The sequence below is a fragment of the Ascidiella aspersa genome, chromosome 2, assembly GCF_963924565.1.
Source record: "Ascidiella aspersa chromosome 2, kaAscAspe10.2, whole genome shotgun sequence".
NCBI lineage: Eukaryota > Metazoa > Chordata > Ascidiacea > Phlebobranchia > Ascidiidae > Ascidiella > Ascidiella aspersa.
In genome coordinates, this window is record NC_139448.1 from 4,616,971 (window position 1) to 4,631,148 (window position 14,178).

At 37.7% G+C, this 14,178-nt stretch overlaps 1 pseudogene; it reads right to left on the reverse strand.

Annotated features, from left to right (window-relative positions):
- Positions 1–2,085: 2,085 nt before the first annotated feature.
- Positions 2,086–13,096, reverse strand: LOC146163247 (tartrate-resistant acid phosphatase type 5-like; annotated as a pseudogene).
- Positions 13,097–14,178: the final 1,082 nt, after the last annotated feature.

Genomic DNA, 14,178 nt, shown 5'->3' on the forward strand with positions numbered 1-14,178 from the left:
TTTATCAAATTAGAAACTTTGGATTGTGAGTTTGCTGCCTGCAAAAAAGCTTTCGTAACATTTGTTGCAGTTGCACTTTGGCGCCCTCTTTTTTTTACAGTAATTTTATAAGCTTTGGCGTATAACGCCTATCTCACTACTTCAGTACTTTAAATCCTCCGGAGTTCTAGTTTTATGAGTTTCACCTCTTTTGTTGTTTTAATACTAAAAAAGAGCAAAAATCAACGGTAAAAGATGAAATAACGATTTGCAAGATTTGGGTAAATTTCATTTTTGTTTGTTACTTAACTGGAATATTGCATTTTTATCGTTACTAAATGTGTTAGGCTTCTGTTCAGTGCAATGCAGTACAGTTGTAGAATTTTGACAGAAAACCACTTATTCCGTATTGCAGCATAATTTCAACACATTAAACCTAATAAGGCTAAGCGTACAAAGAGAAAAAGTTAAGCGACCTCGTGACCAAATATGAAAAAAAAATCACACACCCACTCATTTAAACCACGAGACCCATTCCAGAACTCTAAGCAGCAATCAACCTTATTGTGACATCACAGAACACGTGATAAGGTGGCAATAAAGTTTATTTGGCGAGGATAAAAGTTCGGGAGTTTGTGTTTTATGACTGGCAGCGCAAATAAATACGCCCACGTATTAATGTGACAGGGAAGAACTTGTACAGCACAGTATAAAGCGATACGTTGAACTTGGCGAAAAATAGAAAACACACCTGGCGAAATTAATGTGATAAACAATTTCTATTACCACACCCTTCAGAAATTACAAAAATAAATGTAAGCTATAGCAAATATGAACAAGCTGCTGTACAGTTCCTTTTAAAAATGACAGCACACCTTAACATAGAAATGGTGTTAAATAAATGCATGTAACGACTAACGTAGCGAAACAACACGTGTACAAATAAATAACATTTCTAGATGGATTCCAACTATACCTGACAGTGCACTCCCCCTAGAGTTATAAGCTACAGAAGTTACATTAACCTTGCTATTCTCCTTTATCCCATTATTTCGGAAATGTCGAAATCAACGCATAATGGTAAACGTCAAGGGTGTAATTTGGGGATGGGCTATCGACTTAACTGACACGCGAACTTATTGGTGCGTGTTAATTTGGACGGCGATTGCCCGAAAAGTAGCTTTCACTACTTGAGACAAACAGCAAGTAGAATATCGAACAATATGTGCTCTTCCTACTGTACTTGTTACGGGATAGTAACTAGCCCGATGAAAACAACCCATTCAAGCACTGACTCGACAATACTCTTTTGATTGTGAAATTATATCAAATATTTATTACTTCTTCATATCTGCTTTAATGAAAACATAAACAGTTGTTGGCCGTTAAGTTTTTTTTTGTTAATAAATATGGATTAAACAACTTCAAGTATGCTTTTATTAGGAAGAAAATATATACGGACAACCACGACTTTAAGTTTATTTTGGAGGGAAATTCATCTCTCTGCAACTTTTTTGGTTGTCGGGTGACTTTCGCTGTACTACTGTGCAGGTTTTTTTTTTTAAGGTTTGGTTTGGGTGACCGCTAAGTAGTTTTAAGAGACCGAAAGTGTTTCATTTAAATACCAAAAAGTTGCAAGCCCAAAATTTGGGAAACCGCTGGAGAAATTTGGGGGACCGTTTTGGTCCTTTCGGTCCCCCTTCGATGCAAAGTATCGGTACTCGTGTTGGGGTGCTATCGGTGCTGATCCGATACCAAATTAATAAGTATTTCGGCCATTCTTTGTCACACAATGCAGCAATGATGTGGTTGTTGCGTCATAGGGGAACATTTTTGGAACAATAACATCGAACCGCCACCAGATGACATTTCAATGTAACAAGCGGCTAATAATGAATTAATTAACAAAACCATGAACGTCATTTATAAGAATGCAATTTAAATCAGCGCAATTCTCATTAATCCAGGTTTCTTAAGCTCCAAAATTCGAGAAAAGCTCTATGTACCATTGCCGACCCCTAGGCACATCGCTTTTCACCCCCAAGCCAGTAAAATGTTAAAAAATACCCTTCTATACAGACACTGCTCTACAGTAGTCTATTCTATCTAAGGACCCCGAAACCGATCCCCGAACTTTGCGTGCTGTCGTGCCTTGACCCTCGCCTGGGCGTTTTTCCTTGCAATAACTTCGTTCCTTTGCCGCTGTTTTAAGGACTGCTGGCGTGTTAGGGAAGGGTGGGCGTACTTTGTCTTTTTCAGCTGCTGTAAAACCCGTTTCTTGACAGGGGCGTGCGGCCTGGTTAGTGCCTTCATGCCGGCCTGCTTTCGAGGGGTTAGGTTAGGGTGTTTTTTGAGTACCGGGATGGCCAGAGCCTTGGCCCGCTCCCCGGCGTCTTGGGGGTCGTACACCGGCTTCAGGTTGGCAGGGTGGCTTCGGGGTAGCAGAGTGGCCACGTATAACACCACCTGGATATTAAATTAAGTAATAAAAATTAATTCACTTTAAACAAATTTGTCCCCGCGCTTGGATAGCAAAACATTTTTTTTGCAAAACAGAATATATAGTTGGTACGGTACCGTAAGCAATTTTTGCCTTGGAAACTCAAATGGCATAGGACAGGAATGTCCAACCTGTGGCCCGCGGGCGGCATTGCGGCCCGCCTAATGTTTACGTGCGGCCCAACACTTTTTCTCACTTTCAGTAGCCTTTATTTAAAACAATTCTTTCCACTATCATCGTGTGTAAAACGCGCAGTATTTTGATGTCTTATATCTTTTCTGAGACTATATTATGGAGTCTAATGTTGTATTTTAAAATCCACCAAACACTTGCGCACCACCCTTCATTTTTGAGAAAGATGTGTGTTTTTTCCTTAGTGTGTGTTTTTGCGGACCGTTTTAAGGAAATATATCAGCCAAAGGTGTACCGTGGCATCATACGGCATGTAAACTCAATTTTTCGCGTTTAGCGCGATTAGGCCGAGATTCACTTGAATATTTTCGAACGAGTTCACTCTGGAAGAGCGGGTGTTTACAAGTTAAGTAGTTTTATGACGTCACGATATGACGTCACCCCTTTAATTTATTGGGTTTCGCGGCGCATAGAAATTTTTAAAGTGGCAATGCGGCCCATTCTGCTAAAAGTTCGGACATTCCTGGCATAGGACAATATTATGGCTGTAAGATTAAATTACTAGTCCCTACATATTGTCCCTTCCTAATTATTGTAAACTTAAAAAAACAGTAATTTCCGCTGGAGCAACTACTTGCACAAAAAGTGGGTCGCGAAAAGTAGTTATTCACACAAATTCCGACAAAGTTTAAGAAAAATGAAAAAAGTTAAGTCCAGATTTTCCGCGATAACAAATATTGTGATGCCACCTACAAAACATGTCCAGCTAAACAATAAGTTTAATTGGTGGTTTTACCTAAACATTACTTTTTCTGACATACGGGGGAAAATAGCAAATATTATCACTTTACTAATATTAATTTAAATATTAAATAATTTATAATATTAATTTAAATATTAGAATGATTGAAAAAGAAAACCTTCATAAAAATATTTTCAAACTGGAAGAAATGACTTGAACCTAATACAGACAAACAATCTTAACAAGGCAAACACATTGCTTGTGATAAAATGTTATAATTTTACACCAAGACTTTTTTCCAAGCCCGACCGATTAATTTGGAATTTTTGTCATTTACAAAACCCAATACCTTGTCGCTCTTCACGAACGAAACGAGCATCTCTTTCTTTCTGACGTCACAGTAGAGAAAGCCCCCCTCGTTTGGGTCGAGGTGGTTGGTCCAGAAGTACCGCGTCTTGGTCATGATCTTGGTCCCCGTCCAAATGCTCAGGGTGATCGTCTTGGGGGCTCGCGGCCCCAGACACGAAATAATGGACTCCACCATCGCCTGGGGACTTGATGTGCTAAAAAAGAACTAGTTTTTGACGTTTTGTGAGATTAAAAACAAAAATGGGTAATTTTAACAGTATCTTGAAATGATTAAACATAAACGGCAAAGATGGGTTTTAAAACAGCCTTTTAGAAAAACAGTAAATCTTGCAAAGCTGTAAAACTAAGACAAGCGGCTATTATACTTTTTTTTAAATAAAAGAGATCTAAACAGCTTTTTTGGAAACAGTAAATACTAAAGAGCTTCACAACAAAATCGAAAAAATCTTATCGCTGTATCCATTTAAAAAAATGGATAAAAACAGCGTTATTTAAAACTGCAAAAGTGGAACATTACGAAAACAAACACATAGGCGCTGAAAACTTAAAAAAAAGCGTTATTTATAAAATAGCAAAAAAGCCAAGCTGCGAAAACTGTACACTGTTTTCAAAATATATAAACATACCGCAAAGACGGCTTAAACTCAAATGTTAAACAAATCAAATTTTTTTTGTTTTGAAACAATGAAAAGAGTTTTACCATGAAAAGAAATGGTAGAAACATTCAAGATATATTAAAAGAACAATTTCTACTGTACTGTACTCATTTCATTAAATCTAAATTAAAATTTGCTAGAAAAATTATCGGAATGAGCAAAATAAAACGAGTCAAGAAATACGAGTTACTCACCTGTAAACTGTGATCGTGACCGCCGATGTACGCCGATACTCGATATCGTTCCAACATTGGTTGAAGCCTGTCAATCAAGCAGCGAGTAGAACCCATCCTCCCGCCTGAGTAGACCGGGTAATGGCCCGATACAATCACGTACTCGGCGCTAGAACAAGGGCGAGTACGTTACTTGATTGTACGAGTCATTTGACTCATACTACGAGTGAAATGTTACGAAATCCTTGGTTTGATGTAAAGAGTTCGAACGGTTGTTGTATAAATCAGAGAGGCCTCGGTGGTTAATTCTGCTCGCGTATACCGTATACTGCTCCAATGAAGATATAGTACACTTAAGATGTCGTTGAATATAAATCAAAACTAATTTTTTTGATTAAAAAGCTAACAAAGTTTTTTTTTTCAAACGATTTATGTGCATTTTTATTTTGACTTTGACAAATTTTGACCTAATGTGTAAATTTTGACAAAATTTTTTTTTAAGTCCAAAAAAATCGCCCTAGTAATAATAAATAATCAAAAACAGCTTGTCTGGTTAGTTATCGTTAACCAACGTTTCGGCAACCTGTGCAAGTCTTCTTCAGGGTGGTACAATTAATTAATTTTTTTTTGGTTTCTAAACGCTCACATTCTAAACGCGCCATTCGTGCTTCGGGGACTTACCCGGAAAATCTCAGCTTGTTGTCGATCCACTTCCACTGCTTTTCGGCCGCTATGACGTCACTTGGCCCCGCGGGCTGCCTGGAACCGAGGGGTGAGAGGGCGCCGCACAGCTGGACCGTGTCGATCATGATAAAGTCGACTGTGATGTTACGGAAGGTGGGAAGGTGGGCTGACCTCTTGTAGTAGTTCGCTTCGAACGACCAACGTCTTAAAAAAGTTTATGAAAGCTTCAAGTTAATGTTTTTCAAAAGTGTTGCGTCAAAAAATAACTCAATAAAAGTTAGGTTTGGCTCCTACATTCCCCAGAAAGTGATAATATTTCTCCTAAAAGATATTCCTTTAAAAATGTTGGAACTTTCAGTTAACAAATCACTCTTTAAAAGTTAATGTATTTTTTATTTAAAGAATACTACATTTTCACCACCCCTAAAATAATAATTTATAGTCCAAAATCCCCTCCAAATATGCAGCAGGAGTTTTTTTTGCAAAAACTAAAATGGCGTGAGTCAAAAAATATTAAGAAAAATGATAAGGTTTAGGCAAAAAAAATTCCTGAAGCCTTTTTCAAAAATCCTACCCATGAATGTTTATATTTAACCGAATCTTTCCGCTGAAAATACGATAAGGTTTTAGTCAAACAATCCAACGACAATAGAAATCGGAAACCTTGGCTTTAGGCTTCCAGTCAAATTTTCACTTTGGGTTGTGTGGGAGCCCAAATATGTACGATTAAAGGTTAAATTTGTTTCATCCCCGGGTCGTTTACAAAGAAGTTAAAATAAGATTATTAGCCTTGTAGTCAGATTCTAGAGTAAGCCGGGACAAGAGATAAGATTAATTTCCGATCAGTTTTCCTATCTAAACGTGTGCTGTTAGTCGAAAATGCTTATCAGGAATTAAACTTCGTGTAATTTTAATTGGCTGTTGCGTGGAGCCCCACTTTGTGGGGTCGTTTTAAAAAATTTAAAGTCACCTTTTTCACCCTGTACGACTTCAAATACCAGCGGGATTTATTTCACTTAAATTAAATTGCTCTTCTAATCATTACGCGTTGGACCCGCCGGCAAAGTTATTAGTTGCATTACCTAATCAGTAATTGTTAAGCAAAGGTGACGCAGCGGTCTCGAAGTGTTGTTGTGCCACCCCGACACCAACACTTCTGTTTGCAAGTCAGCGTTTGCAACATTAGCTGCAGAAGTGGTGTTATTTACAAACTGGAAGCAGCCGTCTGCTGCTGGCTTGCCCGGACAAAGTTCGACTTTGAGCAATCACACGACGGTTGGAAAATAAGCTGAACGGCATCGCAACGCAAATAATGGTTGGATGAGGGGAGAAGGTACAAAGTTCCGTCAAGCTTATACTCTCTAGGAGCACGTAGCAACTTTAAGAAGCCACCTTTAAGGCGTTTTAACCAATTTTACTTAATTTTACTGCAATTTGAGGCCCGCATATATGCTCAGCAAATATGATGAATATTATTGGCTATTCAAAATCGCCGTATTAGCTGCTGGTTAACATGTTAAAACATAACTTTAAAAAATCATTAAATAAGAATGCCAAACGCTGTTAAAGTAACATTTTTCAAAATCTACTAACTTTTTGAGGCACGTTAGTTCAAGGCTGGATTTTTTTTTTCGGTTTTCTATAAATCACAAACGAGAACGAACCTTTAAACCATGGGCCACGATTTTCAATTAAGTTTAGCATTTGCAGGAAATCGCAAAAACAAGTAAAGATAGCTGAAATCTTCCCGGTACGTTTGGAAAAAGGAAATTATGTCGGTTTTATCGAATGTTTCGACATTTACAAAAAAATTGCAAAATATTACATTAATCATAAGTCTTGTTTCAAAAAATCCCATTACTTTGGTGCAAAAATCACGAATACCATTATAAAAAAACATTCCTTTGTCTGTCGAGGGTTTCAGTAGGTAAAGGCCAATCAGAGTACAATGATTGAGCAACAATTAATTTTAAAAACAAACACGTGACGTCATGTGGTATGTTTGCGTCATAAATAAGTGTCACGGAATCTCCAAGTGCTTCGCTCACTTCTTTCTCTTCTTTTTTCGCACACGTCATGGCCGATATTTGCTCGCCGTGCATTGAAATATGCCGGAGCTTATTGGAAAAGGCAATAAACCGGCAAAGCTGGCACCTGGACGTTTTTTATTGAACACCGTGCATCGTCAGATCATCATTTATTCCTCATACCTTTTTTGTTTTTCAAAGTGAAATTTACATAAAGACAATGAGCAACACTAGGGCTTGGCAACCTTGCAACATGCAAGCATGTTTCATATTTTTATATGTTATTTACACTTTAGAGTCCATAATACATTTCATATAGCATTTGGCTGTGTTGTGTTGAAACGCGTGGAAATGATGTTTCCATACAGTTAGGGTTTTGTCTTCCGACTTTTGTTCCATCGTGCTCTTTATGACATGTATTACGTGACTTTTACACTCTGCCGTCAACAATACCTTTGTATAAAAAATCTCCTTTAAATGCAGAAATATCATATTTGCAGTTGTATTTCGTATACTTAAAAATGCGTGGTGAAGTTTTGCAATAAATTTTGTATTCAGCGCACTTAACTTTTTTGTTTTTTAATGATCTTTATGGTGGGTATCACACCGCTTGTAAAACAACTGTGCCTAATCGTCACGCAACTAGCATTTTTAGGTATTACTTACACCCATATAGGTATACGCTATGCACGCATCTGTAAAGTAGCTTAATATTGAGTTCAAAGTATTTCCTGGTCGTGATACAAGAAGGTATCGATACTTTTTTATCAAGATGTTGGATTTACTCGACCCTTTTTGATGCATTTACCCGACCCTTTAAAAATTGGTATTAAGCAACTTACATCTACGTCAAGGTTAAATCTATTATTGCTGACGGCTTTAGAAACGCTTTTTACCAGCAGTTGTGTTTATGAGAAAGTGGGCGTACGTAGGTAGATCAGGCATCACAAGACTTTGACAAGGATTCGAAATTCGACAGTTCCTGGGGATTTTCCACTAGTCGTCAAAGCCAAAACTCCAAAGTCCGTCGTCAAAAAAGGCCAAAGGCCACTGGACTTTAAACGCTTAAACGAGAATGACTTTTATTGCAAGTGACGTGTCGTAAAAGTAGTTTCACCACCAGACTTTTATTTGCCGGAGCTGCAGTTAAATAACAATAAACTTTCCAGGAGCCTATTTACCGTGTGTTATTGCAACACCCCACGAATAATAATATGTAGCATGACGTAACTTTTTTTCGTTTCTTAACCCTTGTGTATTTGAGCGTGTGATAATTTTTAAACAAGGGAGTTTTTAAAATTAACGCAAACACGCTCTCTACCGCCGTTAGTGTACGGTTTATCACAGGTCTCGCGACTTACTGTGCAAAGAAACAGCATAGGTTTCTGCTAGCCTAATCGATATTAAACTTGCTCCAATATGTCTGATGAATTACTGTCAGTCTATTTCACAGACTCTTTCAAACAAATAAACTATTTCAATGGAAGTTTTGAAATTTTTACCTATACACTGTGATGACTTTCACCACGCTTTCACAGTCACAGGGTGGAGATGTCCACTATAAACCTCATACCATTGGTGCTGGTAAAAAAATCTACGCTTAGGAGTTTTTATTTCCACCTTTTATCACATGATGGTGGAATTTAACAACATTTTTTTTACAAATTTTCACACCAAGGTGGATTAATAAAACCTCCAAATTTTACAGTGGATATTTTATTGGATCCCAACCTTTTATGGCTTGTGATACCCCGAGAAAAAAAAAGGTTGCGGCACCCTTACTAGGTTTAGTATAATGTCACAATAAACGAGACTGGTCTGAAAATATACAAATCAACTCTATACAATGCAGTTGTGTTTATGCTATATTGTACTAGTACACAAACAGTTGGATCAGAACGCTTACTAATAATACTAGCAAGAATCAAATTCCTAAATATTCTCAAATATCTCCCAGCTCATTTGATCCATAGAAATTGCGCCCGGCCGAGAACCACTGATCAAGTTCTAGGTGGGTACACAACACTATGCACGGATCTGTAATGTAGCTTGATAATAAATTGCAAAGCCAAAAAGGTCGAGTAAATCGACATCATCTTGATTAAGACGTTTCGATACGAGCTTGTATCATCTTCAGTTAATGTGACTGAGAAGCACATTTTCTAGAAGCACATTTTTAAACATCTACTGAAGGTGATACAAGCTCGTATCGAAACGTCTTAATCAAGATGCTGTCGATTTACTTGACCTTTTTGGCTTTGCAATTTATTATCAAGTTCTAGGTGATATACCTAATCCTGGCATTTAAACCTTACCTTGATATCTGTAAGGGCTGTGGTTGTAATTGTATAGGTATAGATTGCATATCAACCTTGATTTCTTGGTGTATTCGATCTGGGCAGAAACGTTTCCCTTGTAATCCTTGTCACCAGCCACAACATACCACGGTCGCTTGAGCGAAGGTTGGGTGAAAACGTCTTCAAACGTGTCCTGGAAATACAGTTCAGTTTAATTTTGTTGTGTAAGTGAGAAGTTTTTCCAACAGATCTACTATTTTGCTCACAAAAAATCGGCTACAAAACGCATTGGTGACTGATTTCTTTGTGAGCAAAATTGTCGGAAAAAAACAGTGGTGATTTTTGGGCTGATTGGTGTTAAGATTAGAACTAAATCGTCATTTTCAACCGCCGATGTTCAGTTATTAAAGTCACTTTTTTTACCTTTTTTGTATTTTTTAGCGCATTTGAAATTTTAATCTGAACGTGCTACAAAGGCAACAATATGGCGAATATTTCTGTAGTTGAATCAGCAGTTGTTTCTTTTTCTGGGTCATAGCTTTGGATTTTGCAATCAAACAGCGACGCCTAGCGGTTGTGTAAGAGACGCTAACTCAAGGCACCTTATACGAGTTTGCAAATAGTCGATTAACATTTACAATGTTTTCTCTCGAAAGCTATGGTTTCCCTGTACAACTCAATTTTTAGTGTTTTAGAATTTAATTTATATTGCGTGTAGTAAGAATATCACAAAGCCCATACAGATGTAGGTATCATTTTGAACGTTTCGAATAATTCATTATTTATTTTTAGCATTGTGAAAACTGAAAAGGCACCGGTACAATGAATAAAGAGATATTCGAAACGTTTGCAATGCTTCCTATACTTGTTAATGAGCTTTGATATTTTTACAACGTCTTACTGTAACCTTTATCCGTTATGCTTAAAAATTTATATTGCGTTAAATATATTTGTAAACGTTTAACGACACTTTGGTTTGAATTACCACAACACCCCTGTTTGGTTAAATAATACGCTCTCTACTGCAACTAGCGGCAGAAATTCAAACCTCGAATCTCCTGTCGTTGACATCCTTGACTCCCGCGTCGCAGAAATTGTCGCCGAGTGATAGAAAGAAGGAGCAGTCATAGTTGTTGGCGATATCGGCCATTGCTCTACCAACGTTCATCTGTGTGTGCGTTGTGTAGGGGGGTACACCGGTTCCTCCCCAGTCGCTCAGCACAAGAAACCTCAACCCAATTTCGTGACCATCCTTGTCGAAAACTGGATGAAGGGTTAGGACAAATTAAAAATGCTTCCTAATCGTAGAGCAGTGGTTCTCAACCTTTTTTACCCGTTGACCGCTTCAACCCTATTCATAACTAAATTCCCCTTTACCATTTTAGATTTAGTTTGTATCTATAAATCTAAAAAGCAGGAGTTTATCAAACATTGGCCAAATTTACTCAAAAGAAAGATAAGAAATTACTAAATACACTAACACATAGCACTAGCACAACGGTCGCTACGGTACTTCATCAGGCCAAGATTTAAACTCAGAAAAAATACTTTTTAAACGAATAGAGTATAACATATTAAACAAAGCCACATGTTCCCTTTTTAACTGCTACACTGCCTTTGTCCTATGACCCAGGCTTGTCTGGAGCTTATTTTTATATAAAGCGTATAAGTTAAGCGCAAGACACGTGAATGAAAACGCGTTATGGCGCTTGCCCTAATAAAATATTCAACACAATTTGGCCATCACAATTAGTTTTTTTTTCAACATAAGTTCGAATTCACTCCAGTGGGGAAAAGACTAAGAGTTATTTAAAGTTATATAGAGCCTCCGTAGTACAACTTTACAGAATTAAGAAGGGAGGCTACGAAGAAAGACATAATGGTTAACAATACATTGTCCATTTGTGGGGATTGGAAGTTAAATACAAAATGGCATATGACAGTAAATATAATATAGGGTCATACTGATTACTACTTCAGCAGGGCTACAAGCTCATTTAACACCAAATCACAGTCAATTACCATGTGGAGTCGATGGCTCGTTTGTGGTTTACTCACTGAAATAAAATTTTCAAGCATCATCGCTACTACTTGAAATCGTGTCTTTTACTACTCCTAAAGGCATCAAAAATCATGAAAAAACAATTCAAATAGTTTCCGCTGTAAATAATGAGAACTCTACTTTGCATAGATTCAAACTAATAACATTGCGGAGTCGTGAGATAGAATCTCACCATAGGCCAGGGGTTCTTAAACTGGGGTACATGGACCCCTTAGGGGCCCGTCAGCTAGCTTTAGGGGCTCCATGAAGGCCTAATTGAAATATTAGTGTATATTTAAGAAGTAATCAATTTATCAAACACAACAATTTAGTTAAAAATAAAACGGTATTGCACTGAATGCATTAAGACTCCATTTCACTTTCACATTTTTGGACCGAAATCAGCAGACTTATGAAGTCTATTTGTATTGTGACGTAAATTCATGACGTCATTTTAAAACAAATTTGCCTACCGTGGTCCACACGAGGCCCCTGCCATAGGCTATCCTTCCTAGCGGCGTACGCCTTGTTTGCAAGAAATTGTTTTTCGGTAAAAATCGGTTTCTCATAAAAAAACTGTGTTCTTGATTACGATCTGCCGAATTTGGGAAGAATGCGAGTCTCGTAGTATAATAAAGGAGTGCGAAGTCAACTTCGGAATTTATAATAATATACCAGAAGAAGGAACGTTGTACAATTATAGTGGTCACTTGTGGACAACGAGAGTTAAATACGACGACCGCACGATGTCAGTAATGTGTTATACTAACATAAGATCAAATTACTACATCCCTAAAAACATTCAATAGGGAGCTAAAATTTGCGACAAGCTCATAAGCTACTTTATGAGCTCATCATATACAATAGAAATTTATTAAAAGCCCCAAGGTAGAATGTTTAAAATAAGCAATGCGGTTGACTTACTGTAGGCTAATGCTAACGTGAGATGTGGGTTATAGCCTACTATTCAAAGATAAAAATACTCTATAGGGGGAACTTATTGACGTTTTCTGAGATTTTAAATTTTGTCTCTTACAATCAACACACTGTTTGAAACTAAAGTCAAAATATTGACTCAAGTCATTATAGCACTGATAGAAAGCCCGAAATTTGAAGTTTTGAAACAAGCAATGCGCAGTTTTCGACTCACTGAGTTCGTTGGTGACGATCGAAGTGTTGCTCTCCTCACGAACCATCGCCTCCACTTCCAAATCCCCGAGGTTTTCCAGCATCCTGCTCGCATTAAGAGGATCAATCTCCTCCTCCCCAACCGCCAGTTCCTCAAGCTCCTCTTCACCAATGCTCATGAGGAAGGCGAAAGGATCCGGACCGTCGTGGTTCAGGTTGTCCACGTGGACCTTCCCGGGCCTTCCCTCCTTGACGTAGGTGCACCAGAGGATGGCCAGAAGGGCCAAAGTGGCCACGGCGCCGACCCACTTCTTGTACCTGATGGCGGTACCACGGGCCGACCCGTAACCGAACAGCATTCGGTTCATGGTTGAAGGTTTTTAAAGCTGCTTGCGTTTCATTTGTGCGGCGGATAGTTAGTGCTAAAAAACAATTGTTGAAAAATACGTTTTCAAAAAGGGAGGCCTAATGGGTTTAAAATTCTTTAAACTGGACCAATTCTCATTTAAAAAAAAAATCTTTTGATTACCCCTCAATGACTTCTTAATTATGTTGTAAAAATAATCGCACCTCAAAAGATTGAACAAACAACTTTCACTCATTGTCAGTATGATTGGAGGTTGTAGTAATAGGTTTTAAAGAATATCATACAGAAGTAAGTAGCGTTTTAAACGTTTCGAATATCCCTTCATTTATCGTTAACAACACTCTTTATTCATTCATTCGATGTTGAAAATGAACATAAAGTTATTCGAAACGTTCAGAACGATACCGACTTCTGTATGTGATTTAATATTCGTACTACAACTTTCGCAGAATCGCAGAATATGTTGACCTGCTTGTATCATTGATGGACAAATTCGGCGAGACAACCAGTGGCGTAGTCTGCCGAAAATTTAGGTGGGGGAGCAAAAATTTCAACTTCGATTTTGCTCGATATTATCATTGAGCAAACGTAATAATAACTACACCTTTTGTGACGCAACAGTGCATTACAATTAAAGGTGTGGCATGTCTGTGATCGACTAAAAGAAGTGATCGACTAAAATAAGCTCTTTCCGTGCTTTTTTATTATATCCGACCATTTGCAAACTTTGTGTATAAGTCCCGGCAGCACATGTCCATCCTGTAGGTTAAAATTGTCATTATGACCATAAACATTGGTGGGAATAATCGCCGTGTGTTTTTATAGCTCGACACACAAGATTTTAACACATCTTTAATGTCACATTGAAGAAAACTTATGAAGGCCTCCCCTCACAAACTTTGCTTTAGAAAACTAAAAAACGTAGAAAACTCGTATCGTAGAAATGCTACTACGAAGCTCAAATTGTCTTCCTGGCGCAAATCTAAAGGTATTTTGCACATGGTAATCCTAAACTAGACATAACGTTTAGACATAATAATTCGAATCAATGATATGCTGCAACTAAGCTTATATTTGTTTCTT